This window comes from Vulpes lagopus, chromosome 3, assembly GCF_018345385.1.
Source record: "Vulpes lagopus strain Blue_001 chromosome 3, ASM1834538v1, whole genome shotgun sequence".
Classification (NCBI taxonomy): domain Eukaryota; kingdom Metazoa; phylum Chordata; class Mammalia; order Carnivora; family Canidae; genus Vulpes; species Vulpes lagopus.
This window is the reverse complement of record NC_054826.1, coordinates 12,836,419-12,854,261: the sequence shown is the minus strand read 5'-3', so window position 1 is coordinate 12,854,261 and position 17,843 is coordinate 12,836,419. Positions and strand designations below refer to the sequence as shown.

Sequence of the window (17,843 nt, the reverse complement as noted above, 5' to 3'; positions counted from 1 at the left end):
CAAGAGTGTTTAAGTAAAAACAAGAGTAGAATTACTGAAGCAATCATTCAAGGTAACAAAGCAATATATATGGGCAGCCCTGGTGGCTCAGCGGTTTAGCGCGTCTTCAGCTCAGGGTGTGATCCTGGAGACTGGGGATCAAGTCCCACGTTGGGCTCCCTGCATGGAGCCTGTTGCTCCCTCTGCCTGTGTCTCTGTCTCTGTCTCTCTCTCTCGAATAAATAAAATCTTTTAAAAAAGCAACATATATTATAAAAATAGTTCTTGACCTCAGTTTGCATTTCCTGAAGAGTTAGAGATGAACAAAAGACATCCCAGTTGGATAAAGGTGACTCAAACATAAGTGATCCCCTACTGCCCCGATCAGAATAAGTTAAATATTGGGGGTGGGGGGATTTGGTTAGATAAATTGAAATGATGTAAATGAAAAAATTGGTATCATTAGATAAACATTTCATATAAGATATTAAAAGTAGAACATTTAAATATTTTATTTTTATTTTTTTAAAGATTTATTTACTTATTTATGATAGACAGAGAGAGAGAGAGAGAGAGGCAGAGACACAGGAGGAGGGAGAAGCAGGCTCCATGCAGGAAGCCCGATGTGGGACTCGATCTCGGGTCTCCAGGATCGCGCCCTGGGCCAAAGGCAGGCGCCAAACCGCTGCGCCACCCAGGGATCCCTCATTTAAATATTTTAAAACAGGTAAGTGTTTTAAACGTTCTGCTTTTAATATATACCTTAAGCTATTTAAGATATTAATATTACAATATGCATAATTGTATGTGCATAAATATATATGCAGATATCATATAATCATATAAGTTAGTGCTAATTTAGAAATATTTATGGTTTCCTCACACCTTAGAAAAACATTATTCAAAGTCTTCAGTGGCACTGGCATTTTTACACCTGTTCCTGTGAGCATGGCTACACATTGAGTTCTCCATGATCTTCTTCCAGTTATTTGGATATGGTTCTTAACTTGTTCCATTTTTAAATGATCTTTAAAAGTCTTGTTTACAAAGAAATCCAACACTTGTTATTGTGAGGTCAGATGCCCAGAAATATTACTAGATTTTTTAAAAATATGATTTCCTCAGTTGACCTCTAGATGCATCTAAAACCAGCATTGACAAAAATCATCCCAGGCTAATGTGTATTCCCTAAATAATACTTTGATGTTCAAAATAAAATAATTGTGAGATCCTCCCACAGCATGAGAAAATTTGTAGACTTCAATTTAAGACAACTCCTTCATCTCTGTTCGTAACTCTTTAAGGGGTGAGGGAACGGTGCCTTCCATTTGGGCATATGACATAAATCATGTAACTTCATTTCCCCATTTCCTCACATCTGCCTTTCCTCCTCAGCAGGCAGCCAAGGCAACATGGTACAGAACCATAAGTGGACTTTCTCAGGGTAGAATTGGGGGATTCCAAGGGAATTCCAAAATGCTAAAACTAGAGGATCTAGAATCAGGCTCCTCCCCCACAGGACAGATGGATGCTGCTACACAAGCCGGGTTGAGAGGGCTACTTGCCTTTCTGGCTTTTCTTTCTTTTTTTCAACATAGTATATACAGTTGTGGTGTAGTGACTCTAAGAGTCGCAGGAAACTATCTGCAATGGGGAGACTCCTGGGCAGCTGTGTGGCTGTGAGTCTTCCCGGATCCCATCCCACCTTCTGAAGGAGGTGACACCCATCCTCTCTCTGCTCTCACATGCTCCAGCAGCAAGACTCTGAGGGCACCTGGGTGCTCAGTGGTTGAGCGTCTGCCTTTGGCTCAAGTTGTGATCCCTGGGGTCCCGGGATCGAGTCCCACATCAGGCTCCCCATAGAGAGCCTGCTTCTCCCTCTGCCTGTGTCTCTGCGTCTCTGTGTGTGTCTCTCATGAATAAAAACATAATTAAAAAAAAAAAGCCTCTGAGCCCCGTTCTAGCATTGCTAAATAGCCTTCTACTGGCAAAGAAAGCCAGAGATGGCTGTATGTAAGAGATGGGGAGAACTTTCCAGAACTTTCTAGAGAAGGGTCTAAATACCTTAGAAGCTTCACTGGGTCCCTGCCTATTACCTATTTCAGTGACCCAAGTGGAAAAGAACAATAGACAGCACTCCAAGCTGTAAAGGTGCTAATTGCAGCCCTTAAATTTCAGTTGGGGGAATGGGGGAGGAGAAAATAGCATGATAATAATGATGAATATACAGCAAAGTGTGATATTGTGATTAATTATAAGAAATAATTTGGTCTTTGTTCACTGTTCCTGGCACGGAGCTTCTAAAAACCCTTATAATTCCCTATATAATAGCCATAGGGGCATCTTTCCCCATAGTATTTAGTTCCTGAAATAGCTCCAGAGCAATAGAAGGTGAAATAGGTGTCTTTTGTTACTCTTAAAAAGCCCCTTTCAATTACATCTGAGTTTATGATAATGTGGGTGACTTCTGGAAAGTCCTTAAGAATGAAGGCTGGATGCCAGGGGACCCAGACTCGGATGAGATGATTGGAACTTTCAATCCCACTCTTCTACCTCCAGGGAGGAGAGAGAGGCTGGAGATTTCCAATCATCAATGGCCAGTGATTTAATCAAACATGTCTATATAACAAAGCCTCCATAAAAACCCAAAAGGCTGGGGTTGAAAGAGCTTCCAGACCTCTTTCTCCATGAGCTTCCCCATGTATCTTCCATTTGACTGTTCCTGGGTTGCGTCCTTTTATAATAAACCAGTAAGCTGTTTCCCTGCATTTTGTGAGCGGCTCTAGCAAACTCACCAAACCCAATGAATTAATATTAAGAACCAACAGGAGGGGTCATGGGAACCTATTTATAGTCAGTCAGTCAGAAGTGACACAAGTGACAATTTGGACTTTCAGTTGGAGCATGTGCCGTGAGGAAGTGAAGGGGGCCGTCTTGTAGGTCTGAGCATTTAACCTGTGGGGTCTGACAGTCTCTCCAGGTACACAGGGTCCCACTTAAACTTAATTGGAGGACACCCAGATGGAGTCTCAGAATTGTTTGGTGTGGGGAAACCTTTCCCTACTACACACACACACACAACCTGGTGACCAGAAGTGAAGTAGTATTTGGTGATATTGTGTGTAACATAAATGAAAACAATAGAGTTTTTCTTTTCAACAGGGACCGTGAGTCATGAAAAAGAGGAAAACCTGAGTGGTAGGAACTGAGGAAGTGTTGCTGAAATTTGGCTGGACTCAAAAAGCTACCTCCAGGGCAAGTGACCAAGTCTCCATCTCACAGTAGACTGGAGTGGGTTATATCCTCACGTAACACACAGACCGCATACTTCTGGAAGCTTGACAGTTATAACACAAAAGATGGGGATTTGCCTTGTTCTTCTCAGGTTTTTTCTCCATTAATGAACTGACCTTTACCCCAAAGCCCCATTTTATGACTAAGGAAACGGCTCAGGGAAGTTAACAGCTGACAGTTGACAAAGCACGTCCAGAAAAGAGAAACAGCAAACCCGGCTCCAGGGCCCAGGAGCTCAATTTCATTAAAGGCTTATGTGTCCGACACAGTGATGAACACTGTATGCGCAGTGCCTCAGCTGTCACCACTAATGGGAGTGACACACCTTATTCCCACTTTACAGTCGAGGAAACCAACTCAGAGCAGCTAACTCTCCAGCGTTGCTCAGCGCAATGTGGGCCAGCTGGGTTTGGAATGTCACTACTTCACTGACAAGGCTTCTCTGGGGAGTCGGAACTGAGAACGTGGTCTATCACTTTACGTAGTTCTGAGTGTGTCACAGCCCTACTTGAGTCTCAGTTGACAGATCTGCAAAATGGGCACGTAACACTTATCTGGGTGTGAGAGCCTTTAGTTAAAGCCCCCAGCACAAAGCCTGGTTAATAAATATTCGTTTATTTTATTTATTTTATTAATATTTAATTTTATAACTTAAAATTTAATAAATAATTCACTCTCCTGCCTTCTGGTTTCCTAATCTTTTTTTTTTTTTAAGATTTTATTTATTTATTCATGAAAGACACACAGAGAGAGGCAGAGACACAGGTAGAGGGAGAAGCAGGCTCCCTGAGGGAAGCCTGATACGAGACTTGAGGATCACGATCTGAGCCAAAGGCAGACGCTCAACCACTGAGCCACCCAGGCGTCCCTCGTTCCCTAATCTTGAACTCAAGTAGAACAGGTGAGGACTAACACTTGATCAGCGCCCCCAGCAGACCCGCATCTGTGAAAGAATGTAACATCTCATCACCCGCAGACCTAGGCCAATCTGCTTTGTTTCTGTTAAGCAAAGGCTTTTTTCTCGTCTGTCATAGACTAATTTTAAGGTGACTATAATGGAGCCAGGGGTTTTTGATTTTGTAGGGAATACCTGTACCCTGGTCCTTGTGCCGAGTGGACTCATAAAGTGCCATCATCACAGGAAAGGTGCCAATCAGCCAGGGTCCTCCAGGGAACAGCTCTGTGAGCAGCCCAGACCTGACCTGGAGGTCACATCTTCTACAGAGGAGGCCTGAGACTGTGGCCCAGAGACTGCAGAATGGGCCAACCCAACACCAACACCTCATACCCCCACGTAAAATGTTGCTCCAGAGTTTATGGCTGGTGAAGGGAGAGGTCCTAGAGGGGCTGTGGCTTGGTCCAAATATCCCCCCAGCTGTCTACACATGGGGCTGATGTTGGAGCCTGGGTTAGAATCCACCGTCTGCATCCTATTAGGCCCTTTTATGAGCTCAGAGCATGACTATCTGGTTTGCATTTGCAACACAGAGGGAAGCAATAAGGGACAGCAGAGAGGCTTTCCAAAGGATACCTCATGGAGGTTCCTTTCGCCAGAAAGCACCTAGGAGCTGAGCAGGCAATGTGACAGGAGGGGGCTGGGGAAAGAATCCCAGGCAGACAGAGCCAGGGCACCCAGTTCCGGTCATCTATACCACCTACTCCGTGTGCCCCCAGAACGAAGCCCTGACACAGCCTGAGCTTCACCTGAAAATGATAAAACCAGATTGGATAGCCTCTCGGATTCCTTCCTGCTCGAAAATTCTCTTTCACTTCCTCATGAAACCCCTTTATGACTCTTTATGAAGTCAGACCACCATGTGAATACCTAGCCTAACCTGTTGCCTCTAACTGGCACCCGGCAATTGTTTATTGCACAAATGAATGAACCAATGCTGATAAGGATACAAATAAAAGTTATTTAAAAAAAACCAATAGTCACAGATTACATCCAGCTGTATACCACACACATACATGTACTCATATGTTATATTCCTTTGAGTCACCAATTGTTGTGACCTCTGTATGTAAAACAGCGTACTAGGTGTTGTAGGGAAAAACCAGAGTAATTCACACCACTGCCTTACTTCCCAGGACTAGTGATCTAATGGAAAAGATAAAGACACAAGGATAAAAGGACAGCTCCTGGACAGGGCAAGCTAGAATTTAAATTCAGAGGTACTAATGTAGCTGTAACTGGCATCTCAGAGCCAAACATGACAAGATTTCATATAAGAGATGAACATACACCTTATCGGGGGGTACCGGCAGGAAACAGAAGGCACACTCAAAAGGGTTTAACGGGAGAGAATTTTATGTAGGAACAACTTAGAGAGCCGTGGGCAGGATGAAGTTCCCAGGGGCTAGCAACTAGCTAGCTGGGAAACCATTACCACCTTTAGATCTGCAGAGCAATGACAGGAAGTAGTGCAAACTGGAGCCTTGAAAGTGAGCTGCCCATCAAGAGCTTAGAACAAATGAGTCATGGTCAGAACCTTTGCAAGGCTGAGGGGACAGGGACGAGGGGGACACTCTCTCCTCCGGCCAGCTGATCCCCTGTCTGTGCCTCCCATTGGCTGAAGCCAACCAGAAATAAGACAAGGGAGTCCAGATGTTGTAGTTCATAGCACGAAGCCTCTTGGTGCAGAGGAAGGCAGAGAATGAATTAGGGGGTCAGGGGAGGAAAGACGACACACATGTGTCCATACGCTCTCTTATAAATTATATGCACATGTATATGCATTTGAGATATATTTGGAACCAGTCTCTCTTTGACTTTTCAAAAGAAAGTATTTGTTCTACAAAAGGGTTTCACCACAGGATTAATCTAAATTTAAACATCAAGGTCTTCTCACATATCTCAGATACAATTTAATTTATAAAAACAAACTTTTTAAACTGCAAATGACTTCTACATAATGCTCATATTGTTTGATACATGGTGTATTTGTTGACACAGGGCCTACCAAGTCAAACTGTTAAGAAGATAGCCCATTAGCCAGACAAAATTGTCTCATAAGTTTTCCTTAATCTTTTATCCCTAACAGTTCCCCCCCCTCTGCCCCTGCCAGTTTTCAAAGATAAAACAAACTCCAACGTTTGCACACTAACACATTTTTCCGTTTATATTTTCTATCAGCTGGCAATTAAAACAAGAATCCCCAGAGGTCAGCCAAAAGTCTTAAATAACAAATGAGAGTCAGATATACTATCTCTGGATTCAAAAGTGCAAAATGACATGTTATGAGAAACCACCTGGAAAACGGCACTTGGCAGGCGACATTTCAGGGGGTCCACATTTCTCAGAGCAATTCCCTGCCAACTAATGCTCAACCTCGAACAGGGACCTTCAGAAAACATTCCAAAGTATTAAAGCCATCTACTGTCATGCAGAGTTCTGTGGATGGCCATGGGAATCTGGAACGGGATGAGGATTAGGACAGCTCCTAAGGGTGGCAGAGGGTGGGGAGGGCAATGCATGGGGGAGGAAGAAGAGGTTAAATAGGTCTGGTTACTTCCCGATTAATGATCACGTCTCTGGGATTTCTCGGGACACTCCCAGTCTCAGATATCCTAGCCCAGACTATTGCAATGTCTAATCCTGGGGAAACAATTGCACAAATTATGGTCCTTGGGGAAATATACTGCCATTAAAATTAATGAGTCTGTAATGACATGAAAATACCTTGTGTTTATTCATTCACAGTAACACTTGAATCCCTATTGCACACTACAGATGGTGTAAGGGTGCTCGGGCTATAATGAGGAGTTATATAGTGCATAAAGCATACATGTTATAGGGCACGCAGTGGCCTCCAGAACCAGACTGCCCGCATTTGAATCTCCACTCCACCACTGACAAGCTGGACAACCTTGAGCAATTTCCCTAAACACGGTGTGTCTCAAGCAATCTCCCTTGTAAATGGGATGCTCGTGGCACCTTCGTTATAAGACCGTTGTGAGGATCAGATTAGCTCATACGTGTAAAGCTTATGACAGTGCCAGGCAGGTAGTAAGTGCTCAGTAAATCCTAGCTATATTACAATATGAAGTTCCCAGCCTTACGGTCTTGGTTTAGTAAAAGACATAAACAGGAAAATGATGGTATAATGCTAAGTGTGATGAAGGGGTTCTCTTTAGGCTAACATTATACCGGGAATGCGAGAGATTAGGAGGGCTTCCTATTCATAAAAATAAAGGGTAGGCCATTGCCACTGGAGTCAGACTGGAGCAAACAGGGCTACAGACGGTCTACTTTCTCCTGCATTCAGTCTTCCTGACACCACTGGGCACTTCCAGAGTTTATTTCATCTTCAAAGCTTCCCAAAGTCTGAGATGCCCAAAAGACAAAGGATAGAAGACAGAGGCAAGAATGCCAAGCACGCGGGCAAGACTTGCCAGCCTCACAACCACAGGAATGAATGAAAACTAGTGCTTGGCTTCTCATAGGGTGGGATGCACGAGGTTTCTTCATTGCCTTGTTGTTTTAAGAACAGTCTTCACTTCTGTGACAGCTCCAGGATGTTCTCACTGGGATTGGCTAACCATCTCCAAAGCAAGGACTCCTCCTTTCCCCACCAAATGTCTCCACAGTTATTTCTTCTTTTAAAGTTGGAAGAGAGAATAAAATTAATTTCATCTGCCCGGAAAACAGAGTAGAGAGAAATCCTACTTGGAGCCAGCATGAGGACTTAGGCAGCTTAGATCTTCGGGAAGGTAAGCCCACCATCTGCCTTAACTCTCTTAGGAATGAGACCACACATAAAGAAATGTCCTCCTCTACCAGTATGGCAGCAAATGATACCAAACCCTGATTCAAAATAGCTTCAGGGACGCCTGGGTGGCTCAGTCGGTTAAGTGTCGGACTCCTGATCTCAGCTCAGGCCTCGACCTCAGGGTCATAAGTTCGAGCCCCGCATCACTTAAAACAAAACAAACAAAATGGCTTGAATGAGGAGGAAATCAATCATCTCACATGATGGGATGTACAAGAGAAGGCCTGGTGTTTCCTGGGGACACTCTGGGATCTGCCCTCTCCTGTGTGTTGGCTTCATCTTAAGGCTGGAGACATGATGCCTATAGCAGTTCTAGACAGCAACGTGCCAAGGACGCAAAAGGGTCATTTGTTTGTGTCCTTTTCTTAACAATGAGCAAATCTACCCTAGATGCTCCACGAGAGACATTTCTTCCCACCTCATTGCTCAGACTTGGATCACATACTCTTTCCTCCACTTGTCTCTGGGGTGTGGAATGGAGGCACCACAGCTGGAATGTGCTAATCATCTTAGAAAATGGGTGCTCCCAAGTCCACATGACCACTAAGCCACCCAGTGGGCTTCTGGTGAGGGCCAGAAAAGGAAACGAACAGGAATATACTTCAAAAGAGTGAACACGCTGTACAGTTACCCTCACAGATAGAATTCTGGTAAGCCCTGTCAAACACATTCAAAAATGGCTTCTGCTGGATACTCCACACACACAAAGCCCCATGGTTAATGACCCGACAGAGAAGAAGCTAACATACCTAGTATAAATGTCCAATAACCACTCTATTCAGGACTTGCGCATTTTTAATGATTAGTGCTCAAAGACCATACAGTGTGGCCTATTTGCATTTCTCTTCCAAGTGGACACCTGTGGTTGAGGGGGATAAATACAGAAAGAACTGAGAGGGGGGATCCAGGGCAAGGCTGGGGCATGAGGTAGAGACTCACTCCCCAGTAAACATGACGGATTGAAATGACAGTAAAGGAATTTTTTTAAGCATGGGGGAGGGGGTTGCTAAAGTCTGAAAGAGAACTGAAGAAGCAATGACTGCCACAAGTTTCTGGAAGCTGGGAAGTGGTCCATCCAGTGGTAACTGACTTGGCAGATGAGAGAAAGCTGAGAGACAGAGTCCAGAGACAGTCTCTGGAATTGGGGCCACCGGACGGGGGTCCCAAAGGCAGGAGGGCTGGCTAAGAGCCTGTGCCAGAAGCTGTCAGACCCCCCTAACCTCCTCTCTTTGCCCTACCTCCCACGGGACTGCCTACATCCCACGACGGTTTGTTCTGCTAAATCAGAGCAACTCTGGCCTCGGACACCAAAGCCAGCTGAGGGAAGAGGTGCCACCCTAAAAACAGGGAACAAGAGAAAGTCTCCATGCCAGATGTTAGACTCCTGGTCTCCTACCTGAATCTGGCTCACAGAATGCCACAGCCAACCAAGTCCCCTCGGTGACGGGGATTTCTCTTCACCTGGTCAGTCTCAGAGAGGAAAGACCTTCTACAGAAGGTGGGGGCCCTCCAATCAAACTGCTTAGCAAGACAGCCCTGTTACAGGACAGGTGCTCAGGGCCAGGCGCACACTCCAATTACCTGGGGACCTTCTAATACTTGCTACACCTGGGCCCTAGCAAGATCCTACGTCATTCAGTTGCTTGGTAAATAGGAAGGCAAAGTTTACTGTGTGCCAGGCATTGTTCCAGATTCCGGAACACTGTTCTAGGTGTATTTCTTAGTAAGAAGGAACTACTTATTACTGGGAATAAGCCCCATCGACGCATGCAGACCTTCCAGTTAGCTTTTGAGTGATCAGTCCAGGATCATTAGACATTAAAGTTTTTAACAAGCTCCAGATTTAAAAACAAAAACAAAAACTAAGAGGAAATCTGAGGGGAAAAAAAAAAAACTGCAGGGAATAGAGGAACACTTCAAAGAAGCTGTCATTGAGATCTGCAGAGAGTTGGAAAGCTTTTCATCCGTGAAACGAGAACAGGAGGTTATAAAAAGAATATTTCAGAGATTTTTAAAGAGCTCTTGGAAATTAGAAATTTGATGGCAGCCATAAAAATTCAGTATACGGTTGGAAGATAAAAGGAGGAAATTTCCCAGGAAGTAGAATTTTTTTTTTAAGAAGAGAGAAAATAATTAGAAATTCAATCCATGAAGATCCCCTTCCAACTAAATCGATGTTCCAAAAGAGGAGAGAAATGATTTTTTAATTCCAGAAAACTGTTCAGAACCAAAGAACATGAGTTTCCAGATTGAGAAGGTGTATTGAAAGCCAAGTAAAATGGATGAGAAAAAAATCTCACAGCAAGATATATAATGAAATTTCATTACAGAGAGAAAGGACATTACAAAGAACAAGGAGAAATTTGTAAAAACTTTCAGGTAGAGGGAAATAATTATATTCAAAACATCGGGAATTAGAATGACAGACATCTCAGTGACAATATTGAACCTGGAAGAGCAATGCAATCCAAATTCTAAGGGAAAAGCATTTCCAACCTTCATACCCCATCAAACATCAAGCTTGGAAGATCGTAAACTAATTTCCCACATACTCTTTCTCAAACTTCTAGAAGTCATGTTTTACCAGAAAGAGAACAGAGACAAAGACAGAGGAAGATACTGGTCTAGAACACAGGAGAATGTCGCCTGGGAAAGAGGCAAAATCAGTGCCCAGTAGGATGAAGAAAGGGGATTCCAGGATGATGGGTGGGTGGCAGGCCTCAAAAGCAGCAAATTCAGAGGGAGAGGGGGAAGGCTTTGAAAATTATATACACGTACTGTTATGATAAGAAGAAAGGAAAACTCGGGTAATAATCAGATTCCAGAATGAGAACCCAAGCAGATTCCAAAATGAGAGCCTACTTCTAGAAGGCAGGCAAAGGAACTTGGTGAAACCTCTGGGAAACAGAAGAGTTGGTGAAGAACACAGGGCCGAGCTCTAGGCAGAGCCGCTGAGAGGAGAACTTAACGTCCCAGGAAACGGGCCAGAATGGGGTCACTCTTTCCCTTCAAAGGAAACAATTCCTAATTGTGACCTGCCTGGATTTACAGAGATTAGCAGGAAGGGAGGATTAATGGGAGCTGTACAGGCCAAGTGTGGTGTCAGGCAATTTATAGAAGCAAGGAGGTAAGCAGAAGGCGGTTTCTGGAAACTGTTGCTCTTTCCGAGGTCTTCCTTTCCTGCTAGATTAGGTAGGGTAGTCCTCCCTCGGACCCTAGGCCCAGCCCCACAGGCTCCCAGAGCTCAAGGCCAGAGGAGCACCAGGGCCTGAAATCCTCAGTCCACCTGCTTTTCCCCACTTTCCCTGGTACGTCCTGTGTGTTTCTTCTGTGTGTGGCCCCCTCCGAGAACTCCTTTCTCTCTTTTAGCACCTGACACAGGCCTCCTCTCCCAAAGCCCACCTCCCTGTGAGTCCTACTGCGGCACCCCCGGGCGGGGGCGGGGGGGGGGCTGATGGATCTGGCTAGAGATCCTGAAAACGATGAGCCGTGGGTAGATCCTATTGTTACTATCTCAATCTGTAGGTTAGTGAGTGTATAGGGTCAGGTTAACACCGGAGGTGGAAAGATCCCCGTATACCTTTTTCTCCCCAATTCATCTGCAAGAGCCAAACCGTCCGGGCGAGCAAAGTTTGAAAGTACTACATTTCATGGGCCTTTGAAGACGCTCCTGCCCTGCCTTCTGTGATGTCATTACTCACCTTTATGTCATGCCCCTCACCACAGCAAACTCAGCCTGACCTATTTTTATGAAACGTGTTTCCTGGTGACATCCACAGAAGCTTTTCTCCCAGAAACGGTTCCCAGGGTGACAGCTGTGGCCATCTCCTCCTTACCCACATCTCAGGAGACCAGAGGGACTTAATTCCACCCCTAGTATTTAGAGACTGTCAACTGCGGGGGGGAGGGTGACAACGTGATAGATAAGGTCGTTCTCTTTCCAAACATCTTTGGTCTTTAAGACCTTAGATCTGCGGACAGTACATCCACGTATTCTGCGGACCAGTGGGGGCGGAGGGGGCGAGGAAGGGGGGTTGTCCAAGCAGGCTGCTGAGTAGTTTGCGGCAAAGGTGGGTCCCCGAAGGAGATGGAACCTCCCGAGGGCTCCAAGGTGGTCCAGGCGCATCTTTGCTCTGCCCCCGGGCGCGGGATGCGGCAGCGGGACGGGCGGCCGCTGCGGGAGGGCCCGGCACAGGCGCCCCCGGCACCCCAGGGCCCCGGCGGCTGCAAGGAGCAGGCTCCGGGCCCCTCCGGGCTTGTCCCTCGCCCCCGCCCCCACCCCCACCCCCACCCTCGGGGCGCCTCCTCCCGTCGGTAGCCCACACGCCACTTCCAAGGCACAAACCCTCTCCCAGCGGGCCAAGCCCCACGTCACCCCCAAGGCTCGCAAGCGCCCCACGAGCCGGGTCCGGTGGCGGGGCCGGGCTGCAGGTCCACGGTGCTGGCCTCCGCCTCCATCCGCACCCCAGCCCGGGGACGGGGACGGGGACGCGGACGGGGACGGGGACGGGGACGGGGGCGGGGCGGGGACGGGGACGCGGACGGGGACGGGGACGGGGACGGGGACGCGGACGGGGACGGGGACGGGGGCGGGGACGGGGGCGGGGGGCGCGTCCGAGGTTCGGTGCGCGCGGCGGATTCCTACCTCGGGGGGTGCAGGCGCCTGGGGGGCGCTCCGGGTCGGGGGGGGCGCAGCAGCCGGCGGAGCTGATCCTGCGCAGCCCGGGAGCCGCCGTCCCACCTGCCGCGGCGGCCGGGGCGGGAGGGGGAGGGGGAGGGGGCTCGGCTCGGCTCGGGCTCCGCGCTGGGACGCCGCCCCCCTCCCTGCAGCGCGGGGCCCGCGGTCCGCGGGGGGTCCCCGCTCCCCGGTGCAGACCGCGAGGCCTCCCAGGGCCGGTCCCGCCCGCGCCGCTGCCCCCGAGCGCTCGGGTCGTAGCCCGGGGCGGGGTGGGGGCGGGGTGGGGGCGGGCCTGGCCCCGGCCGCCCTCCGGACACCCTCCAGCCCGGTCAAAAGTTGTCCCCGCAGCCGCCGCCGAGGCTCCACCTCCCCGACACCGGTTCATTTCATAACCGCCGCGTTTCATAACCGGCAGCGGCGTGGGCTCTGGCAGGGGGCGGCGGGGGGCGGGGGGCGGGGGTGGGGGAGCCCCGCAGCAGAATCGCAACCAGCACGCCGGGCAGGATGTCAAGAAACTTTTCAGAAACCTCCAGCCCCAGGCTCTGCTGCAGGAACCAGATCCACCACCGCTGAACTGCAATCGCGGGTGACTGCACAGCCCAAGCATTTCCTCCAAACCTCCCGGGGCTCCCGGGGCTCCCGCGCCCCCGCCCCAAACCTGCGGGCCCGGTCCACCAGCCGCCCCTCCAGCTGCGAACTGGTGAGGAAGCCCCGACCCGCGAGGCCCAACTGTTTACATCACCCCCACCAGGGCTTCCTGTCTGAAATTAATGGGAATACAAATAAGACAGGAAAAGAGTGTTTGCTTTTCTGAAAGCGGAGGGAGGGCCCCTCTCGGAGACGAGGGGAGTCACCCTGCGTTTCATTGCACCAAGAGATTATTTTTCTAAGCTTCCAATTGTATTTTATTCCACTTTTCCACTCTTCCCACTTGTTGAAACGTAAGAGCACTCGCCCGTTGCCAAACCTCAAGCCATTAAGGAACTTTCTGCTCACAACGCATTTTCACCTGGCTTCCAGAGGGATCCAGGTTGGAGGTCCCGGAGGGAGCTAGACGTAGGGAGACCACCTGTGGTTGAGAGGTGCAGAAGGGGGATCCCTGGGTGGCTCAGCGGTTTAGCGCCTGCCCTTGGCCCAGGGCGTGATCCTGGAGATCCGGGATCGAATCCCACATCGGGCTCCCGGTGCATGGAGCCTGCTTCTCCCTCTGCTTCTCTCTCTGCCTCTCTCTCTCTGTGTGACTATCATGAATAAATAAAAATTAAAAAAAAATTTAAGAGGTGCAGAAGGGCAGAAGGAAGTCCTGTGCCTGCGGGGACTGGAGACAGACACACACACACACACACACACACACACACACTCATCCCACTCCCTGGGGTTCACACCAGAACCTCGCCTCAAACCCGTGCCTCTAAGCTGTGGTTCTCTTCCTAGAAATCCAGCAACCCCTGCAAGTAAATTAGCTTCGCGAGGGATAGACCCAGCAGGATTCAAAGCAATTCATTATAGAGGAAGAGGCCAAAGAAGGCTTCAGTTCTCAGTACCAGTCCTGTTACTGGAAAGGGTAAAAGTAGAGCCCGGGACGGGCCAACCTATGTCAAGGCTGGAAATCTGCCTTCGCTCACAAGCGGCCCACAGAGCACCCTGGTAGCTAAACCTCATAATCACCAGTCCCGGAATTACCCCCAGTTGCTTCATTCAGGCTGGCACCGCAGCAAACCCCAAGACAGGCGGGAATGCCAGGCGGTGGTGTTCCTCCTTTGGAAGTGCTGGAAGGAAACGAAGCCCCAGGAGAAAGCGTGTTTCTCCAGGAGGTGTGGGTAATTGCAACCAGCAAATGATATGCGGAGTTTCGCAGTACGCTACAGGTGTCCCGTGAGAACAGACTCTGCAAGCCGGGCCTCAAAATACTGTGATTCCTGGGTCGGAGCCAGTTAGACTTAGGATTTTAGGAAAAGCCAAGTATATAAAAACTCTTAGAGTGTCTGGACTACAGATATTAGAAGGCTTCGGAAACTGTTGGCTCCTCACCCCCCTCCCTATGCCCTCTATTTGCTTTGGGGTGGTAGTGCCTGTAGATTCCTTAGCATACGTCTATGTGGCATCTCAGTATCTGGTAAGTTGTACGAGAATTAGGTTCAAATTGAATGATTTTCTAATAATTTCAGAAGTCATCCTTTCTTCTGATTGCTTTCCCCATGGATAGTTTCTTTCTTTCTTTTTAAGGATTTTATTTATTTATTCATGAGAGACAGAGAGAGAGAGGCTGAGACATAGGCAGAGGGAGAAGCAGGCTCCACACAGGGAGCCTGATGTGGAATTCGATCCCAGGACTCCAGGATCACACCCTGGGCCGAAGGCAGACTCTCAAATGCTGAGCCACCCAGGGATCCCCCCACGGATAGTTTCTTAATGCTTTACTTCTAACTTTCTCGACTCCCATCAATCTGGCATGTAATTCATGATGTGCAAACCCATGTTGTTAAAAGTAAATCCAAGATTTTAAGCTGACTACCAATAAATAATTCTCCCCTCCCCCACCGACATCGTTGTCTAAGACCACTTTAGGGTGTGTATATGCCAGGAATTAAAATTGAGCACATCTGTATAATAACTTAATTTCAGGAAAGCTTTGGAATGCATATGACATTCTCATCAGCAGGCTAGAAAGATACGACGTGCTTGGTCTTTTCCCTCACCCGTTTCACTGCTGACTGGAAAACAGATCAATGGTTCAGTAAACAAAGGGGTGCTTAAAAAGCGGCCTCCAATTTTACCCTAGGTCTGGCTTGAGTAATACTTACAATTGCTATGTGTGTACGCCCAGAGTCTATAAGCAATATTAATTTGAGCAGAAACCGCTGATATGTTAAGAGAATCCAAAGTGGCTTCCACACATGAAGGAAATGGTTCATTAAAAAGAGTTTAGAGTTCAGCAGGAAGGCTCATTACAGAGTAGTGTCCTGAGGGGTGATGATCAAAATGACAGGCACAAATGGGGCTTGATATCTAGATTCGAGAAAAACAAAGATGTGAGGATCACAGCCGACCATGCATTCAATATGAATCTGCGTATCGTACTGATAAGGAATAGGCAACACAACACTGGGGCGAGTTCACATTGGCGGGAGGTTGACATGAAAGGGAAGTGCCTCTCCCTACTTCTTCCTCCCCCATAATAAAGAATCTGGCAGCAGATAGACTCTTATTAGGGTGGTATGTCCAGTGTGAGGCCCCTTATTTTAAGGGCGATGGGGAGACACTGGAAAGGTTCCAAGGGAGAACCAAAATGATTAAAGAGACAGAAAATAGAACCTTTGAGGGAAGGTTAAAGGATTTGCAATTGTTTAGTCTAGAGTAAAAACTGCTTAAAGGGAAACTTAACAGTGTCTCCCATTTGAAGGGTTATTATAAAGAGGATACCGACCAGCTGTTCTTCATCTTCACAGGAGACAGAAGAGGTAAGAGACACAAATGCAACATTAAAATTTGGGTCACACATGAAGAAGGCTTGCTTGATGCTAATGGTAGCTGATCGGCCACTGCCATCACTGTACAATCTTCACCTATCAGACTCCCTCTTGAGTGATAGTCTTGGGCTTCTCGGCAGAAGCTGGGCTAAGCAGACTCCTTCCTTTCATTCCCTTCTAGGGCTAAAGTGGTTGTCTTTACTCCTTTAAATGTGGGAGCAAAGATCCTGAGCTCCATGCTCACAAACAAGGCACCGCAAGAATGTAATCCTCCCCACAAACCTAGGCCCACATCCCATTGGACCTTTGTTTATTGGAATGGGTATTTCCAAAAAACATGTCCAATTTTAGATACTGAATAGATGATAACTATATTTCATAGGTTCACTCCTCTATATTGTTTCTCTCTATAGGCAACGTTGCTTTTTGTTGAGTGGGCACACAAATATTAGTTGATGATGATGTTAATGATAATAACAGCTATGAATTAGTAAGCTCTAACTATAATTATGTTGGGCACTTTATGTAGATTCTCTCTCTCTCTCTCTCTCTCTCTCTCTCTTTTTCAGGAGCCCTGTGAAGTGGGAATAGTTATTAGCCTTATTCTAACACAAGGAAACTGAGTCGCAAAAAAGGGAAACTGAGTCACCACAGGGTTAAGTAACAAAGCTAATAAATGTTGGAGTTCCCAATTCAAACTCATTTAGTTTGACTCAAAAGGGTGTGCTGGGGGCCCGTGGGTGGCTCAGTGGTTAAGCGTCTGCCCTTGGCTCAGGTCGTGATCTAGGGGTCCTGGGATTGAGTCCCATGTCGGGGACTCCCGCTCTGGGGAGCCTGCTTCTCCCTCTACCTATGTCTCTGCTTCTTTCTATGTCTCTCATGAACAGATAAAAATCTTAAAAAAAAAAAAAAAAAAAGGTGTGCTTAACTATTATACCACTGCCTCTCATCAAGTATTTTTTTTTTTTTTCTCATCAAGTATTTTTATCTCTTGGGAGGGATGAAACATTGCAAAAAGAAGCATTTATGCTTATTGGCCCAAATTGCTTAAAAACCAAGACTTCTACAGGTTTACATCACCTCATCACCTGAGGAGTACAAATCATTTTTTTTTTTCCAGTGTAGCAGAGGAAAGGACTGACTTTGCCTTCTGATCAGAGGCACACATTGCTGTCTCTCACAAAGCTGAAGAATCCAATCAAGGTTTACCTCTATTTCATTACTTAGAAACGCTCAGCTATTCATCTGTAATCTAACCTTGCATATAGTAGGTCTTCCACGACTGTTGAATGAATGAATACAAATGCCTTATGACAGTGATGCTTTGAAACAAACCGAGCTCAATTGAGTTTTTCCAGCATGCTGGTGGGCAGACTCTAGTGGATTATTTCTATGGGTCTCTTATCAGAGGTCCCCTGAGTCTTAAAATCCAACTGTTTTCTTTAATTCGACATCTGTGAGAAAGCATATGGATGGGTCACACATTTTTCCAATGTCAACTACTTTTAGATTGAGAAAAGATTTTTAATGGGGTTTATTAAGTGCCGTTGTATATCAACAATAGATGATTCATGAGTGAAACAAACATCAAAATGATTTTTAGAAAGGCAAACGAACCACACACAAAAAATTAAACGCCTTGATCCAAAT

General features: G+C 47.1%; 1 protein-coding gene across 4 annotated transcripts in view; it reads right to left on the bottom strand.

Moving 5' to 3' along the window:
* The window catches only part of PDZD2 (PDZ domain containing 2), a 360,029-nt gene that overhangs the window by 175,412 nt on the left and 166,774 nt on the right, over positions 1–17,843 (bottom strand). Inside the window, exon 1 of one of the 4 annotated variants that reach the window (XM_041749708.1) lies at positions 12,691–13,799. The exons of the other annotated variants lie outside the window; for them this stretch is intronic. The gene's annotated coding sequence lies outside the window, so the exon portion shown is untranslated. Of the gene's footprint in view, positions 1–12,690; positions 13,800–17,843 lie in introns of those variants that run through there. 4 annotated transcript variants of the gene reach the window in all.